Source organism: Apium graveolens, chromosome 6, assembly GCF_009905375.1.
Source record: "Apium graveolens cultivar Ventura chromosome 6, ASM990537v1, whole genome shotgun sequence".
NCBI lineage: Eukaryota > Viridiplantae > Streptophyta > Magnoliopsida > Apiales > Apiaceae > Apium > Apium graveolens.
This window is the reverse complement of record NC_133652.1, coordinates 25,686,580-25,701,071: the sequence shown is the minus strand read 5'-3', so window position 1 is coordinate 25,701,071 and position 14,492 is coordinate 25,686,580.

Genomic DNA, 14,492 nt, shown 5'->3' with positions numbered 1-14,492 from the left:
TAAGAACTTAAGTAACAGAAAACAAACTTTATTGAAACAATAAACTCTGTTACAGTATGGAACTGTTACCTCTCAGTGATGAACAAATATCACGAGAGCTGCTAGGGTTACAATGAATAATCTTCTCTAATAATGATAACACTTATAGTGTAAACCCTATGTCTGTGTTTATATACTACACAGTTACAAGATAATCGCTAATTGATATGGAATATAATTCTGCTTCCTAAAATATATCAATCAGATATCTTTTCTTCCAAGTATTCCATTCTTTACAGAATTCCTTCTTCATGCATATCTCTTCTTATGTTTATCTTGATCTTCTTTCCTTTAATCAGCTAGTGTCCTTATCTGATCGTCCTTCAGCACTTAAGTAATGATATCTATCTTCTGATGATTATCTCCTGATAACATAAGTACTGATATCCTTAAGTCCTGACTTCCAGTATAAGTACTGATCAACAGTTAAGTACTGATTTATCATGTTCAAGTAAGATCTGAAAGCTAAACATAAAACATATTAGCCATGACATTATCAAATATATCTAACAATATCATTTTTGGATCTACAAATGACAGACTTTGTAAAAGGTTTGCCAAGCTAATGCAGTCAAGATATCAAATGAGTATGATGGGAGAACTTAGCTATTTTATGGGCCTTCAAGTCAAGCAGAATGAAGAAGGAACTTTTATTTGTCAATCTAAGTACACCAGAAACTTGTTGAAGAAATTTGGAATGCAAGACTGTTCCAGTGCATCCACTCCTATGGCCACTGCAACAAAATTGGATAAGGATACTGGTACATCAGTAGATATTACTGATTACAGAGGTATGATTGGCTCATTACTCTATCTAACTGCAAGTAGACCTAATATCATGTATGCTACCTCACTTAACAATTGTGAAAAGAATTTTCAAGTACCTTAAGGGTACAGCTGATCTAGGATTGTGGTATCCTAGGGAATCAGACTTTAAGCTAATAGGTTACTCAGATGCAGATTTTGCAGGGTGCAAAATTGACAGGAAAAGCACAAGTGGAAGCTGCCAATTTCTTGGAGGCAGATTAGTTTCTTGGTTTAGCAAGAAATAAAAGTCAATTTCCACATCAACTGCAGAGGCAGAGTACATTGTTGCAGGAAGCTGTTGTTCACAGATTCTTTGGATGAAGAATCAGTTACTGGATTATGGGTTAGAATTTTCTAAAATCCCTATTTACTGTGATAATCAAAGTGCTATTGCTATGACAGGTAATCCAGTTCAGCACTCTATGACAAAGCACATCAGTATTAGGTACCACTTCATAAGGGAACATGTGATGAAAGGTACAGTGGAATTGCATTTTATTCTAACAGATCAACAACTAGCAGATATCTTCACAAAACCACTATGTGAAGCTCCTTTTACAAGATTGGTAAATGAACTTAGAATGGTTTCACGTTCTTTCTCTAAATCTGCTTAGTTTATGTTCTGATACATCAGACTTTATGATTGGTATTTACATATATTACTATCTTTATGTAATATGTGCTTAAATTGAAATTTACTTAAGTGCTGATTGTTATCTGATATGAATTTCTAAACTCTGACAGTGATATGAATGTTTCTGTGACTATTCAATCCAATGAGGATGATTATGCTAGATGCTGACCTAGTAGTCTCTAATATACTAAAGATCCCATTTTTGAAGTAATTGTTTATGTGGAAATCTTTTAACACAAGCAAATTCTGATATTGAGCTTGGTTAGGTTTACTTTGTGTATCTTATTACTAAGTCACAAACTAGAATAGTGCTTCTTATCTGTTAAGTTCCGATGTTGGTAAATCTGATGGATGTACTAAGTGCTGATAAGCCTCACTTATCAAAAGAAAAAGAAAAGAAATAAATATCAGGTACTCCTTTGAGATCTAGAGAAAAATATATGTGGAAGGGAAGACCCAAGTGTATTGTTGTTATTAAGTAATATGCATTAGAAAAGCAAAATAAAATTTTCTTGGTGACTTTTCACATTCTCTGATTACTGGAGAAATACTCTGATAATAGCATAATTCTGATAAGCAGTGTTAGGTATCAATATGTTTGTAGAAGGGGGGTTGAATACAAACAATACCGTTTAATCGAATAAAATGCGGAATAAAAAAGATAAACAAAATTCAAGTTAAATAAATCTATTATTAAACTTGAAAGGTGTTACAACAACGGTATCATTTACAAGGGATTAATCTCAAATAAATTATTCCAAATCTAGAATAAATTCAACATAAACTTTTTCTATTTTTGTAATAAAAAGGATCAAATGCTAAATGCAATTTGAGATTATGTTCTAGGGATTTTGATCCGCTAGATAGTTACACAAGAACAAGAAAAGGATTTCTAGTGGATTAGATTTAACAATGAATACTAGAAATAAATGATCTGTGAAATTGCAATAAGTTCTCTGTTGTTTTCTTGGTTCTGTGTTATTCTGTTAATTTGATATTCAATGCTCTGTCTTTAGAAAATCAGCTGCTGCTTTTATATTAAATCAATCCTTGATTTAACTGGCAAGACAATCCTGATAGCTCAGCAAGATAATCCTTTTTAACTGGTAGAACTTTCGGTAGGACAGTCTATTGAACTGGCATGACTTTCGGCAAGACAATCTAAATGAACTGGCATGACTTTCGGTATGACTATTGATTGTCATACCGATTGTCATACTAATACAAAAGATTGTCTTTGCTGAATTAATTTTGATTTTAAATTCAAAATTATTTCTGAAAAACCATAATATTAATTCAGAATTAATTAATCAATTAATCCAATTAATCAATAAATTAATCTTTGCATATATAATTTATTTTCTTAATTAAATTATATGACTTAATTAATTAATAGAGAATTAATACTATTCTTGAACAGCAACCACTCTTCTGACAATCTTCTGAAAATCACTGAATCCATTTCACCACTTCAATGTTGACACTCGATGTACTGTCTGGTTCATGAATGACTAACTTCTGTGATGTTTCTTCATGTCTTGATTTTCTTCAGATTAAATCCCTGTAATCAATTGATACCCTGACGAGATCTCTGTCACTTGATTAAATCCACAATCTTGATTTATATCACTGAGGCTTGATCAATTTCTTGAGCTTCTTCCAGTGAATTAAGTCCTCAATTCTATAGACGAACAATGTTACTTAATCCTTTGACATATGTTACTTTGAGAGATCTCTCTGACGATAGAACCACTATTTACTTGTTACATCCTTATTTGAGTTGAGTTAAATCCTCGAATAAACAAATAGGCTATGACATATGCCTTTCAATCTCCCCCTATTTGTTTGTTAGACAATAACAACAAATACCTAGAGGATAACTCAACTAACAAATAAGAAAAAGATATAAACAGTAATGCAAAGTAAATAGCAGAAAAGTTCTGGATTATATTTAACATTTTCCAGATTCCAAAAGAAATTTACAAGTGAATACAAGATAGATGTTCCTCTAGACTGAACATATAACTACATTAGACTATCTTGATTCATAAAGCTCTAAGCAAATTACATTAAGTTTTGAGCTAATTGAATTCAGTTGTCTTCCCTTCCGAATTCACCTTCTTCCAAATCTTGAAGCAACTCCTTGTCAAAGACACGATCCTTTTCAGAAGTGAAGCTGGCTGGTCTGACTGGTTGAACTCCAACTGACTTTAGCTTATTCTTGAACTGATTATATTTTTTAATATTCTTTTCACAATAAGCTTGAATCAGATCAGCTGCTTGAGTTTTCAACATGGATGAATATCCAGCAGTTCTTAAGTGATATTCCATCCAGACAAGATGCTTAGCTGAGTAGTCTTTAAGAGATTGTGAATCGAACTGGCAGATTTGAAGACAGTCAGACTTAAAGAATCTTACCTGATGAGGATTGTTGACCACTTGAGGACTAGCCCTGCTGGCAAACTCTTTGAGCCTTTCTCGAAGAACTTCATTCAATTCTGAGCTTCTTTTGACTTTTTTTAGAAGAACCCAAATCTCTGATAAAGAACGATTCTCAAATAGATGAAGTGATACCTTGAAAGATCCTTCGCTCTGACAATATACAAATATGCTCATTTTATTTAGAGATCTGTCAAAGGCAACTGTGATCCTTGAGACTTCAGTCTTTATAGCATTCATGTACACGTCATTGTTTGGATTAGAGATCTCCAGCTTGTCCAGAAGATGTAGAAACTGCCTATCATTGTTTGTGCTCAGCTGAGGCATATCAAGTACTCTCCTAGCTTCATCCCATTTTTCACCAATCTTCAGTCTGACATCTCTTCTCCTTTCTTTAGCTTTAATGTCATGAAGACGTTGCTTTTCAAGAGTTTCTGTTCGTTCAATGTTTTTCCTCATATCAATGATCTGGGATACCTTTTTGAGTTCAGCTTCTTTTCTTTTCAACTCTGATTGCTGCTGCTGAAACTCTTTCTCAAAAACAGGATCCACTTGAGCTTCCTCTTCCCATTCTCCAAAATCACTTTCCTCCTCATCTTCAAAGAAACCATCTTTATCTTCCAAGACTGGTTCAGTGGGAATGTCAAAAATATCAAAGTCATCTTGTTCTCCACTATAGTAGACATCATCAGCCTTCCCTGTGCCTCCAGCAGACGAATCTTTTTCTTTTCCCTCTTCACTTCTCCCTTTCTTCTCCCCCTTAGTTGAGGAATACTCTACAGACTTTCCTCTAGATCCTCCATGACCTCCATCACCTCCAGAGCCTGAGCCTCCACCACACGGCCCTTCAAAGAAAGTCCTTTGTTCTTCATTAGGGCAGTGAGAATTTTTAATCATGAAATATAAGTGCTTCATCCCTTCATTGAGATGTTCCATGCCCGTTTCTATCTTTAGAAATCTGGAGGAGTCCAGTGAATGATTCATTTCAACCAAGTCTTCAAGAGAAGTCATTCTTGTATGGAGAGAGCAGAAGTTTGAAATATCTTCAGCTGATAACATTGGAGATGCCTGGATTGAGTTAAGCTTTGGTACAACAGAGGTCTTCAAATCTGATATCTCGGTCCTGATGAGAGCCAGCTGATTATTGACAGAGGTGGAAGAAGAAGACCGTTCAACCACTTGTGTTTTGAATGATTGAGCCTCAACCTGACTTTTTGCAAGTTGTTCTTTCAGTTCAGCAATTTGAGCTAACAGATTTTCAGTGTTTGTGTCTGTGTGTGCGCTCACCTGAATATCTCTCCTGTTTGATTCACTCAACTCACGTGCTTGTGTATCTCTCAATATTATTGCTCGTGAGGAGTCTTCCTGATGCTGATCTTCTGTACCTGCATTTGAAATCACCCTAGCCTCTTCAAGAGAGGTCAGCGGTGGTGCAATGGGAATTCGCGAGTCCCGATCCTCAATCAAACCTATCTTTTCATGTGAAATAGATGTCTGAATTGCTTCAGGGATCGATTGATCGAGTTGCCCTCCACTTTCTCAAGATAAATCTGCGAGTGAAGAATCCCGTGAGGGAGCCAGAGGTGTTGGATCTGGGAGGGGAGAAAATGACTCTATTAAAGGTGGCTGAGAGTCAGATTTTCCCTCAGAAGCATGTGACTGCTCTTCTGCCGTAACTATGGCAGGCACTGTAACCGACTCAATGTGCCCTCCTCGCTCGGTGTCCTGAGTATCATCAATTGGTCTGTATGCTTCCATTGTGAGTAATGGAAGTGTGCTTGACTCAGTACAGGATGCCATGGCCCTATGGCGAATTTCAATAGATTCATCCTGTTGATAGAGTGTCTCTAGTAACTGTTCACTAGCCATATCAAAGTCCATGTCCTGTTGGGAGGACAAGGATGGGCTTTCAGATGTCTCAGTAAATGTTCTTCTTTTCTTGGGAGGAGGCAGAGCTGAGGGTTCATTCACATCCAACAACATACTACTTCCTACTAACCTTCTAGGAAACATTTTAGACAGTGGGGGAAAGGTTGAGATAGGTTGTGACTCTGTGTTTGGCTCTATGACCTGGGATTGAAGCTGCGGTTCTACAACTTCATGGTCAGCCCTATCAACCACTGGGGGTCTTTCAACAGAAGTAGGAATTGTTTGAGTGTGAGGAATCATTACCTGCAGAGGAAGAGCATCTGATGTTTGAGCCTGGGTGGTTTGAACCAATAGAGGTTGAGCTTGCTGTTCATGACCGGGAAGATTGAAAATAGGTAAAGGAATGTAAGTGGCCATGAAAGCAGATATAAGTACTGGAACTTGCATGAATTTAAAGGTTGTTTCTTGGCGAGTGTAAATCTTTTTGCTTACTGGAGGGGGTTCAGTTACTGAAGAGTTAGCAAAAAGAGCTTTATGCTCAGGTGAGAGAAGATGTTCTGCTATGAGCATGAGAAAACGAGCGTAGTAGCACGAAACCCTACGATTTGTAGAATGATCACGTAAAGCAGTAGTGAGACGTCTCAGAAGAATGGGTAAAAGTAGTTTGCCAAAATTGATCCTTTGATTGAAAACAACCGCAAGACCAATATACTACAGAGTGGAAGTGGTGTTGTGAAAGTTGGATTTAGTGCAGTTGGCAAACACTTTGGAAAGTGTATCGAAGAAAATATCCCATTCAGAAACCAAATTGGATTTAGACAACTTGGTTAAGTTAATCACCCCCTGATAATGAATAGCATGGAAAAAGTTTGAAATATCATTTTCAGAGGGCAAATTACAGAAATTGTCCATTAGAAAATTTAACGCTCGATTGACGACTGTTTCATCAACTACATACTGTGTGTTTGCCACGGTGAATGAAAAAGATTTAAAATCATCGGCCACAATAGAGGTTGTGCAAATCAGTCTGAGCAGATCGACATTTAAAAGCACATTTGATTTAATAGCAGAGCTAACAATTGAATGGTCATTTAAAAATCTAATCCACGGCTTAAATTTTTTCACATCACATTTTTCTCGATTAAAATAACCAACAAGATTATGCGAGACAATTTGGAAATTGAGAGCCATTTTAAAAATAAATACAAAAAAACAAACACTGTCAGAATTTTAAGAATTAAATTAAGAAAATTCGAATTAAAAATTAATTAATAATTCGAATTAATTCAATTATATTCAAAAAAAATTAGAAACAAATATGTCTTGACCACCAAAATCAGATATGCAACCAGATAAGTCAAACACACAACACAACAGCCAATGAAATGAAAGATTTAATTTTGAAAAATACTTTTTTAAAAAAAAATTGGCAGCACTTCTGTATGTATATACGTGTATGTATATAACAGGAGTGAAAAAGTTATGCTGAGTAAAAACTCGAGCAAGGAAGTATCAATGGAGGTTTGTGTTTGATCGAATAGAGAGAGAGAGAGAGAGAGAGAGAGAGAGAGAAACAAGAGAGAAAAACCGTTGGAGTGAAAACTGAACTGAATTGATTTACAAAACAAAACAAAAAACGTTAAGTAGGACAACTGGTATGACAATCGAGGAAAGTCATACCGATTGTCTTTCCGATTGTCATACCAGGCAATTGAGAAAACAGAAATACTAATAATATAACTGGTATGACAATCTGATAGTCATACCGATTGTCATACGAGTACAAAATAAAAACAAATATTATCTGATATAAATTTTATTACTGGCAAGACTATTGATAGTCATACCGATTGTCTTGCCAGTTATAAAATTAAACTGAAAATAAAATTAAACACATATATGTACTGGAATGACTTTCAGCAAGACAATTTCAATTGTCTTGCCGATTGTCATTCTAGTATAAAATTAACTTATACACAGAATTAATACTTATAGTTACAGAATAAATTTACAAAAACAAAAGCAATATTTCAGGAATAATTTTATTTTATTCCAAAAATAGATTTCTGTTGAATTTTAGCAAATAAAATTCATAGAAAAATATTTTTAGAGAAAATAAAATATTCTGAGATATTTAAAATTAACAAGTAGAATAAATAAATAAGATAAGATAATAAAATTTACATAGAAATAAGCAAGAAATTATGGAAAATATGATAGAATAAATTTGCAAATGAATTTTTCATTTATGAAAAATTCATTCAAGAACAGATTTCAGATATTCACAAGTTTAATCACTAAAGCTATTCAACATACCCAATTTACCAACTAATTTGGTAAATATGGATTCATCAAGAGGTTTAGTGAAAATATCTGCTATTTGTTCTTCTGTTGGAACAAAAAATAGTTCAACAGTACCATTCATGATGTGCTCTCTAATAAAATGATACATGATGTCAATGTGCTTGGTCCTTGTATGTTGCACATGGTTGTTGGTGATGGCTATTGCACTTGTATTGTCACATAGAATAGGTATTTTGTTCAATACAGAGCCATAGTCCCGTAGCTGATTCCTAATCCACAAGATCTGAGCATAGCAGCTTCCAGCAGCAATATATTCAGCCTCGGCCGTTGAATTGGAAACTGTTTGCTGTTTCTTGCTGTACCATGAGACTAGTCTGCTACCTAGGAATTGACAACTCCTTGAGGTGCTTTTCCTATCAATAATACTTCCTGCGTAATCTGAATCTGTATATCCAACAAGGTTAAAACCAGATTCTTTAGGGTACCAAATACCTAGATTTGGTGTTCCCTTAAGATATCTCAAGATTCGTTTAACAGCAACGAGATGAATATCTCTAGGATCCGCTTGGAACCTTGGACATAAGCATGTAACATACATAATATCTGGTCTACTTGCAGTAAGATAGAGTAACAAGCCAATCATACCTCTGTAGCTTGTGACATCTACCTTAATGGAGTTTTCACATGGTCCAAGCTTGACAGTTGTAGTTGACGGAGTCCTTGCTGATGCAGAATCCTCTAGATTGTACTTTTTGAGGAGTTCCTTGAGATACTTGGATTGAAAAATAAAAGTTCCATCTAACCTTTGATTTACTTGTAATCCAAGAAAGAACTTCAGTTCTCCCATCATGCTCATTTCAAATTTGTTGTGCATTAACTTAGCAAATCTCTTACAGAGATTATCATTAGTAGACCCAAATATTATATCATCCACATAGACTTGGACTAATATAGTATCATTCTTATGCTTTTTAGAAAAGAGAGTTTTGTCTATGACACCTCTAATAAAGCTATTTTCAATAAGAAATTCAGAGAGAGTGTCATACCATTTTCTCGGAGACTGTTTGAGTCCATAGATAGCCTTGAAAAGAAAGTAGACGAAATCCAAATGATCTGGATCTTCAAAACCAGGAGGTTGCTCTACATACACCTCTTCATCCAGCTTTCCATTCAGAAAGGCACTCTTGACATCCATTTGATAAACTTTAAAGTTAGAGAATGCTGCGAATGCCAGAAATATCATGATGGCCTCTAGTCTAGCCACTGGAGCATAGGTTTCATCATAATCAATGCCTTCAGCTTGAGAATACCCTTTAGCTACCAGTCTTGCTTTGTTTCTTGTAACCACTCCATCTTCATCTAGTTTATTCCTGTATACCCACCGAGTACCAACAGCTTTCTTGTGTGTAGGTCTAGGTACCAGTTTCCAGACTTGTTGATGTTCAAACTGATTGAGTTCATCTTGTATAGCAATCACCCAATCTGGATCAGTCAGTGCTTCTTCAATCTTCTTAGGTTCTATCTCAGAAAGAAATCCTGAGAACAGACATTCATTTTGAGTAGCACGTCTAGTTCTGACTCCAACATCTGGATCACCAATAATCAACTCAAAAGGATGAGCTTTATTCCAGACAGTTTGTCTTGGAAGATTTGATCTTGATGATTCACCTCGAAACACATTGGGATGTTGTGTCCTACTAGTTGATCCTTCAGCATCTCCTCCTGAGTTGTTGTCAGGTTGACTTGATGATTCTTCGGCAGTAGCAGTGGTATCTCCATTGTTGCCAATGTTTCCATCACCATTACCTTGAGTATCATCATGATTAACAGGTTCTTCACCAGCAACAACCTCAGGTTCTTGATCATGTTCTGATTCTGAATCTGACATATCATCAAACTTCAGTTTCTCAGAAGGATCTTCAGTTTGGATACTAGGGAGTTTAGTGTCATCAAATGTAACATTTACACTTTCAGTTACTTTGTGTTGATCAATGATATACACCCTGTATGATCTTCTTCCATATCCAACAAAAATACCCTCATATGCCTTTGCCTCGAATTTACCACGACGATCATCTCCATCCGTGAGCACGAAGCATCTGGCACCAAATACATGAAAGTATTTAATAGAAGGTTTCTGTTCATTCATAATCTCATAAGGAGTTTTCATGAAGTCTTTGTTGATTAGAGTTCGATTCTGAGTATAACATGCAGTATTGACAGCTTCAGCCCAAAAGTACATTGGAAGACCTGATTCACTTAACATCGTTCTTGTAGCTTCAATCAATGTACGATTCTTCCTTTCTACCACTCCATTTTGCTGAGGGGTTCTAGGAGCTGAAAATTGTCTGGTAATCCCTTTGTCTGTACATAATCCATTGAGAAGTGAATTCTTGAATTCTGTTCCATTGTCTAACCTTATTGCTCTAACAGGGACATTAGAATCTAACTCGATCAACTTGATATGATCAATCACAACTTGTGGTGTTTCATCCTTAGAGTGAAGGAATAAAACCCACGTATACTTGGAATAGTCATCAACTATCACAAGACAGTAATACTTCTTTGACATCGAAAGAACATTAACTGGTCCAAATAAATCCATGTGCAATAATTGCAGAACACCAGTTATGGAGGATGTGTCAGTGCCTTTGTGACTTGCTTTCTTTGACTTTCCTTTCTGGTAAGCCTCACACAGTCCTTCTGGGGAGAATTCCAGCTGAGGCAGACCTCTGACCAATTCTCTTTTGACAAGAGAATTCATTATTTTAAAATTGAGATGGGAAAGTCTCTTGTGCCATAGCCAACTCTCATCTGATGATGCCTTTGAATAGAAACAATTGACTTCAGGATTGCTTCCAGAGTTCATGTCAGTTACGAACAGATTTCCTTTCCGGATTCCCATCAAGGAGGGTTTTTCATTTTTCTTGTGCAGAATCTGACACTTCAACTTGTCGAATAAAACATTGTAGCCGTTGTCACAGAACTGACTAATGCTAAGCAGATTGTGTTCAAGTCCTTGCATAACACACACATTTTCAATGATAACATTACCAGCTAGCAAACAGCCATATCCCTCAGTTAAACCTTTGCTGTTATCTCCAAAGGTAACCACTGGGCCAGCTTTCTCAACCACATTTGATAGCAGGGCTCTATCTCCGGTCATATGTCTTGACGATCCGCTGTCAAGAATCCACATTACCGGTTGTACCTGTTTAATGCCCTGCAATACAAATGGATTAGACCTTCTTCGGAACCCAAGCTTGGTTGGGTCCGGCATACTTGTAAAATTGACCTTTTTCAGGAAAAATAACATTCTTAACTTTAATGTTCTCAACTTTCTCACTGACTGGACATTTGACCTTGTAAACAGCCTTGACAAATTTCTGTTTAGGCTTAGGCACAAATGTCTCCTTTCTAGCTTTAGAAGGACTAGCAGCCTTAGACCTATCATGCTTCCTATTATTCACATGCTGACGAGGAGTAGTCTTATCATTAGAAACATGCTTACCATTAAAATAAGCATACATCAAATTAAAAGCACAAGACATACAATCAGGAACACCACATGCTTTATGAGAGGGATTAACAACAGGCAACTTATGCATGGTAAACATGGCATTTTTGTTATCCAACTCATGTGTGTCTGAGTTAGTCTCAGTTGCTTTCACAACTTTGACTGGAACCTTTGACACACTTGACTTGGAAACAACTTTCTCATTAGCAAGATCTTCAGCATGGATTTCTTCTTGAATAATAAATGAGGTCTCATCAAATGGTTCAGCAATTGATTTTTTATAGAGGGGTTCATCAACACCCTTAAGCACATGTGGTACTTCCCTACCTTTAGCACAGACATGAGGAGGGGAGTTTATGCCTAATTCTCCAATAGCAACATTATAATCATAACCTACTCCAGATGTTTGATTAATAGCTTGCTTATTGTAGAACTCTTTAGCCTTAGAGCAAGAATTAAAGTAAGCTTTGACCTTAGTCTCAAGACCGGTGAACTTGTCTTTGAGAATAGTTTCGAGTTGTCTATAACAGTCAACTCTATTCTCTAGAAAAGATACTTGTTCTTTTAATTTATCTTGATTAATGTGCACAAGTCTTAATTCATTGACCTCTTTCTCAAGGTCTTTGATTTGTTCATTTAACATTTCATTATCACGACGAGCACAATCTAAGGAACCTCCTAGATGATAAACTAATTCAGCATCAGTAAATTTTACCTCTTTTCTTGACGATGAGGTGTTTGCATCACTAGCCATGAGAGCAAGATTCCCAACTTCTTCATCTTCACTGTCAGTATCATCCCAACTTCTTCCCTTTGTCAGGTAAGCCCTTTCAGATTTATTCTTCTGATTAGAATCATAAGAGTTCTTCCTAACTTGTTTTGGCTTCCTGCATTCTGTGGCAAAGTCTCCCAACTCATTGCAGTTGAAGCATCGAATGGTGTTTCGATCAACCATCCATGTTTTGTACCCACCACTACTGGTGGTAGAGGATGAAGATCCACCTTTCTGGAATCTGTTGTAGTTGGACTTGTACTTGAACTTGGGATTCCTCTTGAATCTGACATTAGAGAATCTCTTGACAATCAGGGCCATTGACTCATCTTCCAATTGCTCCAGTTCTTCCAATGAATAAAAATCATCTTCTGATTGATTTGAAGTAGGAGGATCAAATTCTGCTACTATCACATTTTCTTCATCCTTGGAAGACTGTACCATTCTCTCTGACTGCTGAGATTGTTGTTGTTGTTGTTGTTATTGATGTTATTGTTCTTGAGCTACTAGAGCAGTAGACGTGCTGACCACTCTTCCTTTCCCGTAGACTTCCTTCTGCTGAATCTGCTCCAACTCATAGGTCTTTAACACACCATAGAGCCTTTCCAAAGAAATCTCACTCAGATCTCTTGCTTCTCTTATGGCAGTGATTCTATGTTCGAGATGAGTTGGCAGTGTTAAAAGGAACTTTTTGTTGACCTCCCTGATTGAATAGTATTTACCATTAATGTTCAGGTTGTTGATCAATGCATTGTACCTCTCAAACACTTCAGTGATTCCTTCTCCTGGATTGGATTTGAAGTATTTATACTCAGAGGTTAGGATTTCTAACTTGTTCTCCCTAACTTCCTATGTGCCTTCATTAATCACCTCAATAGTTTCCCAGATGTGTTTGGAATCTTTACAGTTCATCACATGTCTATTCATCAAGGGATCAAGGGAATCTACTAAAATTAATTGAAGGCTAGCATCCAGGGAGGCTTCTTCTTTTTCAGCAGGAGAAAAATCCTCAGGATCTTTTACATAATTTCTAGCTTTGGTAATCACCACATCATCTTCTATTACCTCCGGTTCAATAACCATCGGAATTTTTGGACCCTTCTTTAACACTTCCAGATATTTGGGATTTCTAACTTGTAAAAACAATAGCATCTTCTTCTTCCACATAACATAATTTTCTTTATCCAATAGTGGAATTTTAACGGTTCCAACTTTTTGTGTAGTCATTATGAATTTTTGAGTAAATAAAAATTCAAGGAGTGAAAGAATCACAAAAGTCTAGGATCTTGATTTGTCCGTTAATCAGAAGGCTCTGATACCAATTGTTAGGTCTCAATATGTTTGTAGAAGGGGGGTTGAATACAAACAATATCGTTTAATCGAATAAAATGCGGAATAAAAAAGTGAAACAAAATTCAAGTTAAATAAAACTATTATTAAACTTGAAAGGTGTTACAACAACGGTATTGTTTACAAGGGATTAATCTCAAATAAATTATTCCAAATCTATAATAAATTCGACATGAACTTTTTCTATTTTTGTAATAAAAAGAATCAAATGCTAAATGTAATTTGAGATTAAGTTATAGGGATTTTGATCCGCTAGATAGTTACACAAGAACAAGAAAAGGATTTCTAGTGGATTAGATTTAACAATGAATACTAGAAATAAATGATCTGTGAAATTGCAATAAGTTCTCTGCTGTTTTCTTGGTTCTGTGTTCTTCTGTTAATTTGATATTCAATGCTCTGTCTTTAGAAAATCAGCTGCTGCTTTTATATTAAATCAATCCTTGATTTAACTGGCAAGACAATCCTGATAGCTCAGCAAGACAATCCTTTTTAACTGGTAGAACTTTCGGTAGGACAGTCTATTGAACTGGCATGACTTTCGGCAAGACAATCTAAATGAACTGGCATGACTTTCGGTATGACTATTGATTGTCATACCGATTGTCATACTAATACAAAAGATTGTCTTTGCTGAATTAATTTTGATTTTAAATTCAAAATTAATTCTGAAAAACCATAATATTAATTCAGAATTAATTAATCAATTAATCCAATTAATCAATAAATTAATCTTTGCAAATATAATTTATTTTCTTAAT